This window comes from Solanum pennellii, chromosome 9, assembly GCF_001406875.1.
Source record: "Solanum pennellii chromosome 9, SPENNV200".
Lineage (NCBI taxonomy): Eukaryota > Viridiplantae > Streptophyta > Magnoliopsida > Solanales > Solanaceae > Solanum > Solanum pennellii.
This window is the reverse complement of record NC_028645.1, coordinates 59,449,230-59,462,089: the sequence shown is the minus strand read 5'-3', so window position 1 is coordinate 59,462,089 and position 12,860 is coordinate 59,449,230. Positions and strand designations below refer to the sequence as shown.

General features: G+C 43.0%; 2 pseudogenes; both read right to left on the bottom strand.

The window, feature by feature from the left end:
• Positions 1-209: 209 nt before the first annotated feature.
• LOC107030242 lies at positions 210-4,008 on the bottom strand (annotated as a pseudogene).
• A 2,277-nt stretch (positions 4,009-6,285) lies between these two features.
• LOC114074051 lies at positions 6,286-6,902 on the bottom strand (annotated as a pseudogene).
• Between the last annotated feature and the right edge of the window lie 5,958 nt (positions 6,903-12,860).

Sequence of the window (12,860 nt, the reverse complement as noted above, 5' to 3'; positions counted from 1 at the left end):
GAATATTCAACTAAACACTCTATTTTGTGCTCAGAGAAATCCATTCAAGGAATTTTCCAATTCCTTCACCGGGTCTTGAAAACCCGGATGATGCCATAAAAAAGAAAAAAATAGAATATACAAATACGTCATACTTAAATAAGTATAATCAACACATAGTAGCTGGGAAATTGGAAAAGCAAGGGCGCAAGATTTTGACATCATAATCCTTTTGTATTTCATTTTTTCACCGGGCTTGGACCATGTCTCCCGAACAGTCTCAGTACATATGGCGCAAGACGATTCCACATATCGAGGTCGGATGGGATCGGGTGTTTTCACGTCTTACCGTAGTGCCCGGTTTGTCTTGATTTCCGATTGATGAACAAGAAGGAAAATGGAACAATTGGATTTTGGACTCGCCCTCGGCTACGTGTCCTTTGGACCCTTCGCCCGCCCGCCACCAGTGGAAGCAAGCTAGCCCCATATGTTGGGAAGTTGGGGGAAGAGTGCATTTCCATCGCGAACGATTCAATCCATCCACAGGTTCCCCTACGGCTACCTTGTTATGACTTCACCCCAGTCGAAGACCCCACCATGGTATGCGCCAATAAGACTACCAAAGGCCTTTGTGGCACTAGCGTGCCACAGAAATCATGGGTGATCATTGGTCCGATGCTTCGGACAAAACCAATTCCCAGGGTGTGATAGGCAGTGTGTACAGGGCCCTGGCACATATTCACCGCGGCATGCTGATCCGCAATTACTAGCAATTCAAACTTCATGTTCCCGAGTTGCAGAGAACAATCCTAACTGAAGCAATATTTCCGGATTTGCTCCGCCTTACAACCTTGCTTCCCATTGTAATTGCCAATGTAACACGTGTGTGGCCCAGCCCATAAGGTCCATGCACACTTGACGTCATCCCCACCGTCCTTCAGTATATCACTGGCAGTCCTTCGTTAGTGCAGCACACACCTTTTTGTTTGTTTCAAATCCGTTTGTTTGGGAGGGGCGTACTAAACCCACTACGTACCACAATACCGGGTGTCTCTACTGAATGCCGAGTCTTTCTCTGCCGTCAACTCGACGTAGTCATCACCTGCAAGATAAGGCCAAAAAACTTGACTTTACTAAACAAGTGAGAAAGGCCCTTTCTATCTTATTAGTCAAGCACGCTACTTGCAATCAAAAAACAGCGCTAACTAGAAATAGAATGTTCTTCGAAAGGCGCCGGCTACCTTCTTACTGACAGCACAACTAGGTGCTGGCACTCAATTAGTAGCACTGGCACGTCACTCGGCTCCTCGGCTCACTTTGGTTGCAAAGACTTTCTCCGTGGGCGCATATCTCAACATCACAAAACGAGGGTTTCGCTCATTGTAGGACATGACCAAACATCTCCCGACACGAGTTGACGATAGCCATGAAGCACATATTCACCGCTACGTGCCTTTTACGCCCAGTCATTCCGAAGAACACTTGCCCCCACCCCCCTCCTGTCTTATCGCGGCTGCTGGCACGGAGTTAGCCGGGGCTTCTTCCTTGAGTACTGTCATGATCGCGCACTCGACGAAAGAGATTTACAAGAGGCATTGCCCTTTTTAACTCACGCGATATTGCTTGATAGGTCTGTCACCCATTGTCCCAGATTCCCCCCACTACTGCCCCCCGTGGGAGTCAAGGCCGTGTCTCAGTCCCAGTGTGGCTGATCATCCACAAAGGCCAGCGAAGCGTCATTGGCTTGGTGAGCCTTTACCTGACCAACTACCTAATACTAAGCAGGCTCATCAAACAACCTTTTTAGCTTTCTTCAGGATTTTGCCTGAACAGTTCGGCAGATTCCCACGCGTTACGCGCCCGTTTGCCACTTTGTTCTCAACTCTTATCACCTCCTGGGCGAGCCAAGCTACCTTTAGCTAGGAGCCTCTTTTCCTTCTGCCCAGCTCCCCGAGAACAACGTTCGACTTGCATGTGTTATGCATGTAGCTAGCATTCCTTCTGACCCAGGATCAAACTCTTCTTAAATATGATTGGGCCCTGCAGTGGTAGAACCTGGTGAATTGGGCGTACTATTTCCCAACCTTCTTTGAACTTTTCTTCTCTAATGATTTTTGCTTGAGTAGAGGTTCTTTACCGGTGACCTAGTTGATTCGGCTCCCACTATCCTTAAGGATAAAATGAGATCTCTTGCTTTTCCCACAAGCCCTACTAGCGTATCAAGTCTAGTCGCTGGTGTGGTATTCGTTCTAGCGATAGGCTCCAAGCGCGATTTGATTCTCAATTTGGTTTTCTGTTCTGGAATGAATCTGTTCTAAAGAAAGACCTTCCTATACTAAAGAGGGGCTGGTTCACGGTTATGAATGGTGGTATCGTTTGGGGCAAGCACAACACTCATTCCCGCAGGCCTTGTTGCAGCTGATAGACTCAAAAGTATGGGCAAGAAAAGCTGTCTTAAACAAAAAACCTTCCAAATAGAATAAGCTACTATAACTTTCTTTGTCGTCAATGGAAAATGGAATCATACCTTAGTTCAGGATCTCCCTACTCGTATGTAGGAGGAGCTACTACATTCCTTCTAATCTGTTCGTAGAGAAAAGGAAACGAAAGAATAAAGGTTCACTTTCATAGGTGCTTCCCCCTAAACGTATATTGGGGAAATAGTGGGCGCTAGCTTCCTAAAAAGGATTTTCTATGAGGTTGAGGCTGGATCAATAAAAGAAAGATAAGGAAAGTGTACAAGATTCTAATCGGGCCACCTTCCTTTAAGTTTTGGCTAAAAATAAGCCTTGGTGATCTATCTTCCTTCTCTTAGGCCCCTAGACCATGATGTATTTGATCCCCATGAATGAGGAAAGGTATTTTCAACTAAGGTCTTAAAGTCCAGCCCGGTGATAAATCTTCTTCCACTCCCCAACCTCTAAGGAGTTGTAGAGCAATGTCTTTATTGGCAGTTGCGCAACCTTCGATTGAAGGTACTTCTGCGGATTGCGATAGCACCCGGCCTTGGATCAAGGCTCTCACTCGCTCAAGACGTCGATGGCCACCAGGTTGACCCCTTTTTTATCAGCATGGGGAGTGGCGATGGATGCCGAGATGAAGACTCCTCAGCGCCAATCAGGGGGTACAAGAGATAGTTGGATCGTAAGACTTTCTGTCACATCCCACTCCCTTCCATGAGATAATCAGTTTTAGCATCTTTGAAGAATCATATTGAGAAAAATAAAGAAGCCGATCATTGAATTGATTAACATGATATGAGAAACTATCATGTCTTAGTTCTACGATTCGGGTTCAGAGGAGAGTTTCAAGACAATAAAGAAGTGGTGCTTCTTTCGTGTACTCCAACTAAGTAGCTCATTCCGGATTAGCGAGTGAATTTCAAGCGAAGGAAACTTCCTATTAGGAATGGCTTCCTTTCAGGTTGTGTTGTTACAGACCATACTGTTCTAACAGGGCAGGGGAGACAGATAAAAAATATAATACAGTACAGCTATGATCGGGCAATAGCGATAAGATCAGACTAAATGTGTGAACGATATGGTTCTGGTTCTCTTCTGTCCCGTTCCTTCAATCAAAGAAGAATCCATTCCCAGGGCTAGTGCCAGCGCATAGTCAGAGTCTTCCCTGCGTCCCTAACATCCACTGCTTCTAGTATAGTGCCTTGCGGCTCCTTTAACGACGAGAGAAAGCGATACCGAAGAAAATAACTCAAGGGAACTTGCTACTCCATCAACTCAATTTCGTTGCATAAGTGAGGATGCCACTCATTATAGTCTGAACTTGAAATTTTTGTTGGCTCATCTCGTCGATTGGCATTCCGATCCTGGTCATTCATAGATAGTCGGCGCTTTTAGTCATAGGCTATCGCCCGTTCCTGATAGCCGCAACTCTGCCCGTTCCCTATTCCATCAAAGAATAAATGGGAATTGATCTGACAACAGCTGGGCAAAATCCATCTATTTCCATATCTATGTTCGCTAAACATGCTTCCTTTCTTGCTTTCATGAAGCCGACCTTAACAGACATCTCTTCTATTTTCGTAGATGGAAGATTCGGTGAATCAATTCAATTAGATGCCGCTTACCTAGATGCGGTGCTTGTCCCTTGAAGCGAAGGTAAAGACCACGACATTGGGGATTCTGATCTTACCGCACTTTCCTCAAGTCGAACGCCTATCGATCCTGGACCGATGAGAAAGGGGTTGAACTCATACTTGCGTTAACCTAATCTACTTGAATCCCGGATACCATTCCATTAAGGCATTCATTCCCTTCATGTAAAGGAAGAGTTCAACAGAAGTCATCTCTCTGACACTGGCTGTTCTTTCTACCTAAACTTGCGGCTTCATTCATCAAAGAAAAGTGTGAGCTAATTGTCTCGCTAAACCCCTTTCCTTACAGTCAAGTGGCTTTTCGCTCCTCAGTCCTTGCATATTAAGATATTCTTATTCGTGCTTTCTTTCGTGGAAGTCTCACCGATTAAGGAAGTATGGCAAAGATAGTTTATATTTGCGCGGAGGACCTCAACTCAATACGCATAGAAGTACAATCTACCTCTATTTCGCTCTACTGGCTTTCTTATACCTATACAAGGAACCCGAGCCTACCTCTTTTGGTTGAAGTTCCGATGAACCAGGTATTCCCCTCCTGAGCCCAAATTTACCCGCACAGGGAATGATCTCAATAGGCCTAGGGAGGGGGGCAAGCTCCACTAGAGGGCCGTAGGAAGAAATAGGCGTGGGGAAGAGTCTCAACAAAATCAATTGAATAGACAGAGAAGCCCGGTAAGCCTATCGATTCAAGCAAGTCCGACTAGTTTAGGAGCCGCCTTCAAGACTTCTAAAAGCGGGTGGTTTTAAGTTCAGAGGCCTATTCTGGTTACAGAGAGGGGTTAGCCGACAAGTAAGTTAGCAAACTGGTGAATCAATAGTCTTTTCTCCTGCCTTTGCTTCCAGGAGTAATTCTATCATCTATGGCGAAGATATCGTATAATAAGAAAGGGCTTACTTTTCAGAGTGATCTTTCTCGATTTTCGAATAGAAAGGCTTGGTTGAAGGCAAAATTCGGTGTAATTCGCTATTTTTTAAGAAAAGGAAGGCATGGTAGAAAGTCTTGCTTACTTATTTCTCCATCTACGTAAGAGAAGGGGGGTTGAAGTTTATAGCTACTCGAAAAAGTGATAAGAAGGTATAATCATTCTACTTCAGTCGTTTGCTTAACACATGCAAGTTGATCACTTCGCCCTTTAGAAATAGGCAAAGAAAGTCATCGGTTCGAATACGAGGAAGGGCTTTTTTTCCCAATATGCCGCTCCTCCAGCAAGGAGCGAGAGAACAAATTCTGACCTATTATGTCATCTTTTTTCTTTAGAGGCGTTCTCTCTCTTATTGCAACCCCTCTGGGGCATTTCGCTATTATAGTAATGCCAATTCGAATAACTGGTAAGTGTCTCATGCTGTTCCTATTAGTGATTATGGGGTTGATCCTTATTTTGAGATCTTTTGGTTTTCTTTCAAAGAGAAAATACCGGTTTATTGATCTATTTATTTTTATTGTTATTTTATTTAGTATCTCTTTATTTATATTTTTTCTAAGGAACTATTTGCTATACCATTTAGGGATTTTGTGTTCTCAGCTTCTCTCTGGGATTTTAATTTTTAGTGTCGGGGGATCACTACCTCTTCCGGGAAACCAAGCGGGGCTGAGATTGAAGAGGATCATTATGGGATTGATGTCCTCTTGGAATCATGGGAAAAATTTACGGAAAAGGGCACGTCGGTGGATCAGCCTGAACAAGAAACAGGACATGTGCCGCCTGCTATTCAAGTAGCTCCCCGGGGGAACAAAGTTGGTCCATCGAATCAGCCCCCACGAGTGGTCCCCTATCCGTATCAACTGGATGAAGTGATAGGGCGATTCCGTTAAGTTTATCCAGCACAGGCTCGTAGCCAAATTCTCCTATACTCCCCCTATCTGGATCATGTACCTGTCCGAAATTGAGGCAAAAGCCCTATTCGAGGTCAAGGTCGAGATTCTAAGGATCATGGTGGTCCTCGATCTAACGGGGGATTGTCTGTGATGGGGAGCTCAGGCCCTAGCGAATCTGCATACCGTCACGGGAGAGCGATCCTTGGATAAACTCCATACCATTCTTTTGGATCTCGAATTGAGGGGAGTCAATTCCGAGTCCTTCTCTCAATTAAAAGGAAAGGTCCCCCTGCGAAGGGGTTGGGACGAACACTCTACCACATAGTGGAGTGTATAGCTAGGACTACTAAATTGGAGATCGTGTACAACAACAATCCTATATTTGACGTCGATTCATTCACACTTCCATTCCTTGTAGAGGAAGGCTAACTGCTTGCTGGATGGGAGCTGTATGAGCGGTAACGTCCACGTATGGCTCCGTGAGAAGAGCGGTGGATAGCAATGGCCTTGTTGTGCCTCACTCTCGTCTTTAATGAGGTCTGCTCTTTCTTTTTTGGGAGAGAATGCCAATATGATCTTAATGAGGTGCAGGGCTTTGCATCAGACAATCGTTGGTCTTCTCTCTTCGGGAGCCTGCCCCCCCTTTTTGTGCAATCAACTCCTCCGGCCGAAGTCTATTTGTAGGTGGTCCTGTGGAGCTTTTGGAAAAGGTAGCCTTCTGTGTAAGAATAGCAATGAACCGCGGCGAACCCTTAGACAACCTACAAAAGATTAGGGGGGGGATCCTCAGTAGTGGTAACCCCTTCACTCTTTCACGGACTGATACATGTACCGAATGCTCATAGGGGAAAGTTGACTTCTTGGTGTTGAACCTGGGGGTTGCTTTGAGAAATCCTTTCTTTCTCTTCCACTCAGTTTGGTGCGAACACACCTGCGCGGATTATATATGACAGTTACAAGAATGGCGGGGAAGTTAATAGTACCCGACGACATTCAGGGATGGATGTAGACTCATCGGGCAAAGATAATCATTCCGGTCCTAGTAGAAGTGGCCACCATTCTCAAGAACGAAAAAGACTGCGCTAAGGGAAGACATATGAGTCACTTAAAAGACGGCATGAGTGCCTTTTTTCTATCAATGTAGGGAGCAAAAAACAGTCTTTGCTCCCCTTTACAATATGAAGAAAGAAATAAGGGTTGAAGTTTAGACCACTCACAGTAGTTCTACGTATAGAAAGGATCATGAAAGGCGATCAGAATGGTACTCGAATCCATTTATGATCTCGAGTTTCCAGACACATCGCACTTCCGTCCGGGTCGAGGCTTCCACTCCGTCCTAAGACGAATCAAAGAAGAGTGGGGAACCTCTCGCAGGTTTTTAGAATTAGACATCAGGAAGTGTTTTCACACCATCGACCGACATCGACTCATCCCAATCTTTAAAGAAGAGATCGACGATCCCAAGTTATTTTACCCCATTCATAATGTATTTTCCACTGGATGACTCGTCGGTGGTGAGAAGGGCCCTTAATTTATCCCACACAGTGTATTACTATCGCCCTACCAGGCAACATCTACCTACACAAGCTCGATGAGGAGATACGGATGATCCGATAGAAGTACGAAATTAAGAAAAGGTCGTATTGATGACCAAGAAAAGTCTTCCGAAGAAGCAAGCTTCAACGCTCTTCAAGGCAACAGAGCCATCATTGTGGGGAGGTTAAAGAGCATCCAACGCAAAGAGGCCTTTCATTCCCTTTTTTCGTCGTGCCAGCCCCCCCACTTGCACCCCCGACTCAGGGGGGGACAGAAAACGCCTTTTATTTTCCACCCTTCGTCGGCCCTTACCGCCTTCCTTAACAAAGCCATCGAGCCTTCTTTGTGCCGCCTTCTTCATAGAAGCCGCCGAGTTTACCCAGAAGTGAATTTTATGGTAGAGATTCCTGTAATAATAATTGGTCCATGAGAGAATCTTTTAAGTATTGCAAAAGGATGTGCCGCAGATAGAGCTGTGCGGGGAGGCGATACTAGTTATCTTGTCAGAGAGTGGTGTGGCCCATAAGCCGGCCCCCTTAAAAACCTATTACTTAATAAAGATTTTTTACGCGCGATATGCCGACAACCTACTACTGGGAATCGTGGGTTCCGTCGATCTTCTCATGGAAATACAAAAACATATCGCCCACATCCTACAATCTGGCTTGAACCTTTGAGTAGACTCTGCAGTATCAACAACCATAACTGCACGGAGTGCGGTAGAATTCCTCGGTACGATCATTCGGGAAGTCCCTCAAAGGGAGACTCCTATACAATTGTTCCGAGAGCTGGAGAAGCGTCTACGAACAAAGAACCGTATCCATATAACAACTTGTCACCTACGCTCCGCCATCCATTCCAAGTTTAGGAACCTAGGTAATAGTATCCCGATCAAAGAGCTGACAAAGGAGATGAGCGGAAGAGGGAGTCTACTGGACGCTGTTCAACTAGCGGAGACTCTTGGAACAGCTGGAGTAAAAAGTCCCCAAGTGAGTGTCTTATGGGGGGCCGTCAAGCACATAAAGAAAGGACCAAGGGAGATTTCGTTGTTGCATAGCTCAGGTCGGAGCAGGGTGCCATCGGACGTTCAACAGGTAGTATAACGATCGGGAATCATGCCACGATATTGTCATTATATACTCCCGCGGGTCATAAGGCGGTGAGGGAAGGAGGGGGAAACTGGGTTAGATCTATCAGCAGCGAATTCCCCATACAAATAGAGGCACCTATCAAAAAGATACTTCGAAGGCTTCGGGATCGAGGTCTCATTAGCCGAAGAAGACCCTGGCCAATCCATGTGGCATGCTTGACAAACGTCAGTGATGGAGACATCGTAAATTAGTCCGCAGGCATCACGATAAGTCCTTTGTCCTACTACTGGTGCTGCGACAACCTTTACCAAGTCCGAACGATTGTCAACCACCAGATTCGCTGGTCTGCAATATTAATCCCGACCCACAAGCACAAACCCTTAGCGCGGAATATAATCCTAATGTACTCCAAAGACTCAAATATAGTAAATCAAGAAGGTGGTAAGACCCTAACAACATAGATCTTGGGAAGCTTGGATCCGGTCAAGATCCGAACAACAATGACCACTCAACTACTAGTAAAAGAGGAGAAAGTTGACTTTGAGATGAGAAAGAAAAGAAGGTTCTTCTTGCCGCTTTATTAGTAAGTAAGATTATTTTATATCTCCTTAATAAAGGCGAAAGATCACTCCTAAAAGCAACCTTTCTCTTATATAAGATACCATACGACAAAATTTCATTTGCCTTACTGCTTAGGGCACTAGTTCGGATGGAAACCATGATAAGGCAGGTGGCCTAGCTAACATAGCTCTCCGTCAGCAATAGTTGCATTCCGTTGCAGGCTACTATAGAGGCATATAATTTTCTGGGTGTTAAGGAAGATATTGAATCGAAAACGGACATGCTTACTCACTGGCTAGATCGGGCTGTCTCTACCTTTGCTAAATCTTTTGCCTGTAATGAAGCTTGAAATAAGGAATTCTCTGATCTATGACCCCAAAAGAAAGATAGTCTTTTTTTCAATTCCGCGCATTGGAACTGAAAAGGGCTATTCATAAATAGTCTTCCTTGCTTCTTACCTCTTATCGTATTGTAGGAGATAATCGGAGAGAGAAAATCCTATCAATTCCTTTTGAATAAGGCTACGCTCCTTCAAGCCTTTGAAACCATTCAAAATAGAATATTTGTTTTCAGGCGGGTTCGAAATCTTCAATGTACTTACCCATATTTCTCTTATTTTTCTACCAAGTGTCGGTTGGGCTAGTAGGTCTTATTGAAGAAGAACAAAAGGCTTGGATAGCATTCTCCAAGACCAATGGTAAGGTCTAAGTTCCTAATGTGAATATTATTGTGTTTGAACCAATATTGTTAATAAAACAAGTCTAGAGGCTCTATTTTCATATATGAAAGAGTTTGACATTGATTGTTAAAGTTTTAAATATTTCCGTATGTTTCAATGTATTATGTAATGATGATATGCTAAGGGCTTGGATAAAACATCTTCAAGGTCGACTATGCTGTTTTATGACTAGGGGTGATCTCAGGTCGTGACGAACTTGGTGTTAGAGCCTATGGTTATTGAATGATAATTAGGATTGATATCTGACTAACAATGTCTATTAGTGTCTCGTTCATAGGTATGAAGCGGGCCACACTTATGAATGAGAGGCTATATGATGCGTAGGAACATTCACTTCTTTTGATATTCTTATAGTTGTGCCTAAGGGTCTTGCATCTATCTATACATGCCTTTGAATATTTTTCTTCTTGATATAGGATATGACTACTAGGAGGGCAGCCGTAAGAAGGGTTGGAGAGGAGGTTGCGAATGCGAAATTTCCTTCTCAAGGTAACCAAGCTCCTCCTAATGAGCAAGTTCCTCTAGGTGGCCAAGTTTCATTAAATCGTCCGTCTTGACGGATGGAGAGATAAGGCAGGCTTCCCAAACTTGACCAAAATCAAGGCTACTCAATCTCAAATCGTAACTACACAAACTCAAGTTGTGATGGCACAAGCTAATCGGGAAATTGGGACTCATCTGAATAAAAATTCTAGTACCATGGCTTCGCATTTGAGGGACTTCACTAGAATGAATCCTCCAATGTTCTATGGGTCTAAGGTAAATGAGGATCTTCAATACATTCTTGATAAGGTATATAAGATCTTGTTTATTATGGGGGTAACTTCGAATGAGAAGGTCCAGCAATCCACATATTAACTCAAGGATGTGGCTCAAATATGGTAACACTCAATGGAAGGTTAATAGGGCTTTGAGAGAGGGTCCCATAAGATGGGAAATTTTAGGAAGGCTTTTTTTGATAGAATCTTCCCAAGGAAGTATAGAGAGGAAAAATTTGAAGAATTTATAAACTTTCGTCAAGAAGATATTAGAGTCCAAGAATACTTTTTGAAGCTCATTAAGTTGCGTAAGTATGCTTTGTCTTTGGTGTCTAATAATAGAGATAAAATGAGTCATTTTGTGATGGGTGTGTCCAATGATCTTGTCGAAGAGTGTCGTGAGGCAATGCTTCATCATAATGTAGGCATTTATCTTTGATGCGCACCAAGTTGAAGAAACTAGGCATAGAAAGAGAAATAGGGATGCTAAGAGGGCAAGACACTATGACAGAGGTGCTTCCAACGGTAAGCTTGAGATCCAAGATAAGCTAAGATTTAAGAAGAGGTTTTCCAACCAAGTTCCTTCCAATGTTGCAAGGACCCACAAAGATAGGGTACTCAAACCCATAGCCACGGGGAGGAAAAAGTCGTGGTTCTCAAGCAGATAAATCAAATTGTGCCTATTGTGGCAAGAGGCATGTGATCAAGTTCATAGTTGGAAAGGATATTTGCTTTGGTTGTCAAAAGAGTGGCTACATGGTGAAAGATTGTCCCATGAAAAAGATTTAACAGAGAAAGAGTAATCAAGCACAAGAAAGTGGTCCTAACTCTGATGCTCTTAAGAGGAACCTCTTTTATGCTCTCCAATCGCAAGGTGATCAAGAGATCTCTCCCCAATGTTATTACCTTTATGTTGCAAGTAGTTTCAATTAATGTTTATAAATTGTTAGATCTTGATGCCACCCTTTTTTTTGTAACTCCTTTAGTGGCTATGAAATTTAATGTACTCCACGATGTCTTCTAAGAAACCTTTTCAGTTTCTATACGGTAGGTGACTCCATTGTTTCTAATAGAGTCTATACGAGTTGTCCCATTTCATTCTCCAGTAGAGTCACATAGGTTGATTTGATAGAATTTGATATATTGGACTTTGATGTTATATTAGGGATGGATCGGTTAAATACTTGTTTTGCTTCTATTGAATGTAGAACAAGGGTATTCATGTTTCAATTTCCTAATGAACCCATCTTAGGGTATAAGGGGTAAAGTTCAATCTCGAGAGGTCAAATTATTTTGTGTATAGAAGCTTGTATTATGATTTCTAAGGGATGTCTCTATCATATTGTGAGGTTCAAGGATCTTGGGTCCGAGTCTCCTCCTTTTGAGTCGGTCCCCCTAGTGAAAGATTTTCTGAAAGTCTTCTCCAATGACTTGCTCGAAATTCCTCGTGAACAGGAAATAGATTCCGGAATATATTTATTGTCGGATACTCAAACCATATCGATTCTTCCTAACTGTAGGGATCAGGACGAGTTGGATGAATTTAAAGATAAACTCAATGATTTTCTATACAAGGGTTATATTTGACCAAACATATCTCCATGGGGTGCCCCGTTATTATTTGTGGAAAAGAAATATAGTTTCTTATGATGTGTATTGACTCTCTCCAATTGAACAAGGTTATTGTAAATTATAAATATCCTCTTCGTAAAATTAATGATTTGTTTGGCCAACTCCAAGGGGCGAGTTACTCTTCAAAGATTGATTTAAGGTTGGGTTATGACCAACATAGAGTGAGAGGACTTAAGATTCATAAAAAAAGCTTTACGAACAAGATATGGTAACTATTAGTTTGTAGTCATGTCTTTTGGTCTAACTAATACCACGACGCCTTTATAGACCTTACGAATCTTTTGTGATTGTCGTTATCGATGATAATTTGGTATACACCAAGAGTGAGGAAGATAATATGAGTCATTTGAGGATAGTGTTGCAACTTCTCAAGGATGACAAACTTTTTGCTAAGTTTAGCAACTGTAAGGTTTGGCTTAGATTGGTTGCTTTTCTTGGTCATATTGTTTCAACTGTGGGTATAAAGGTCTATCCAATGAAAATGCAGGCGTTTAAGAATTGGCCTAGACCCCTAAGTCCCGTGGATTTTAAAAGATTTTGGGTGTATCCCGTTATTATAGGAGATTTGTTGAGGGTTTCTCCTCTATTTTTTCTCGATTATATATATATATATGTGTATATATATATATATATA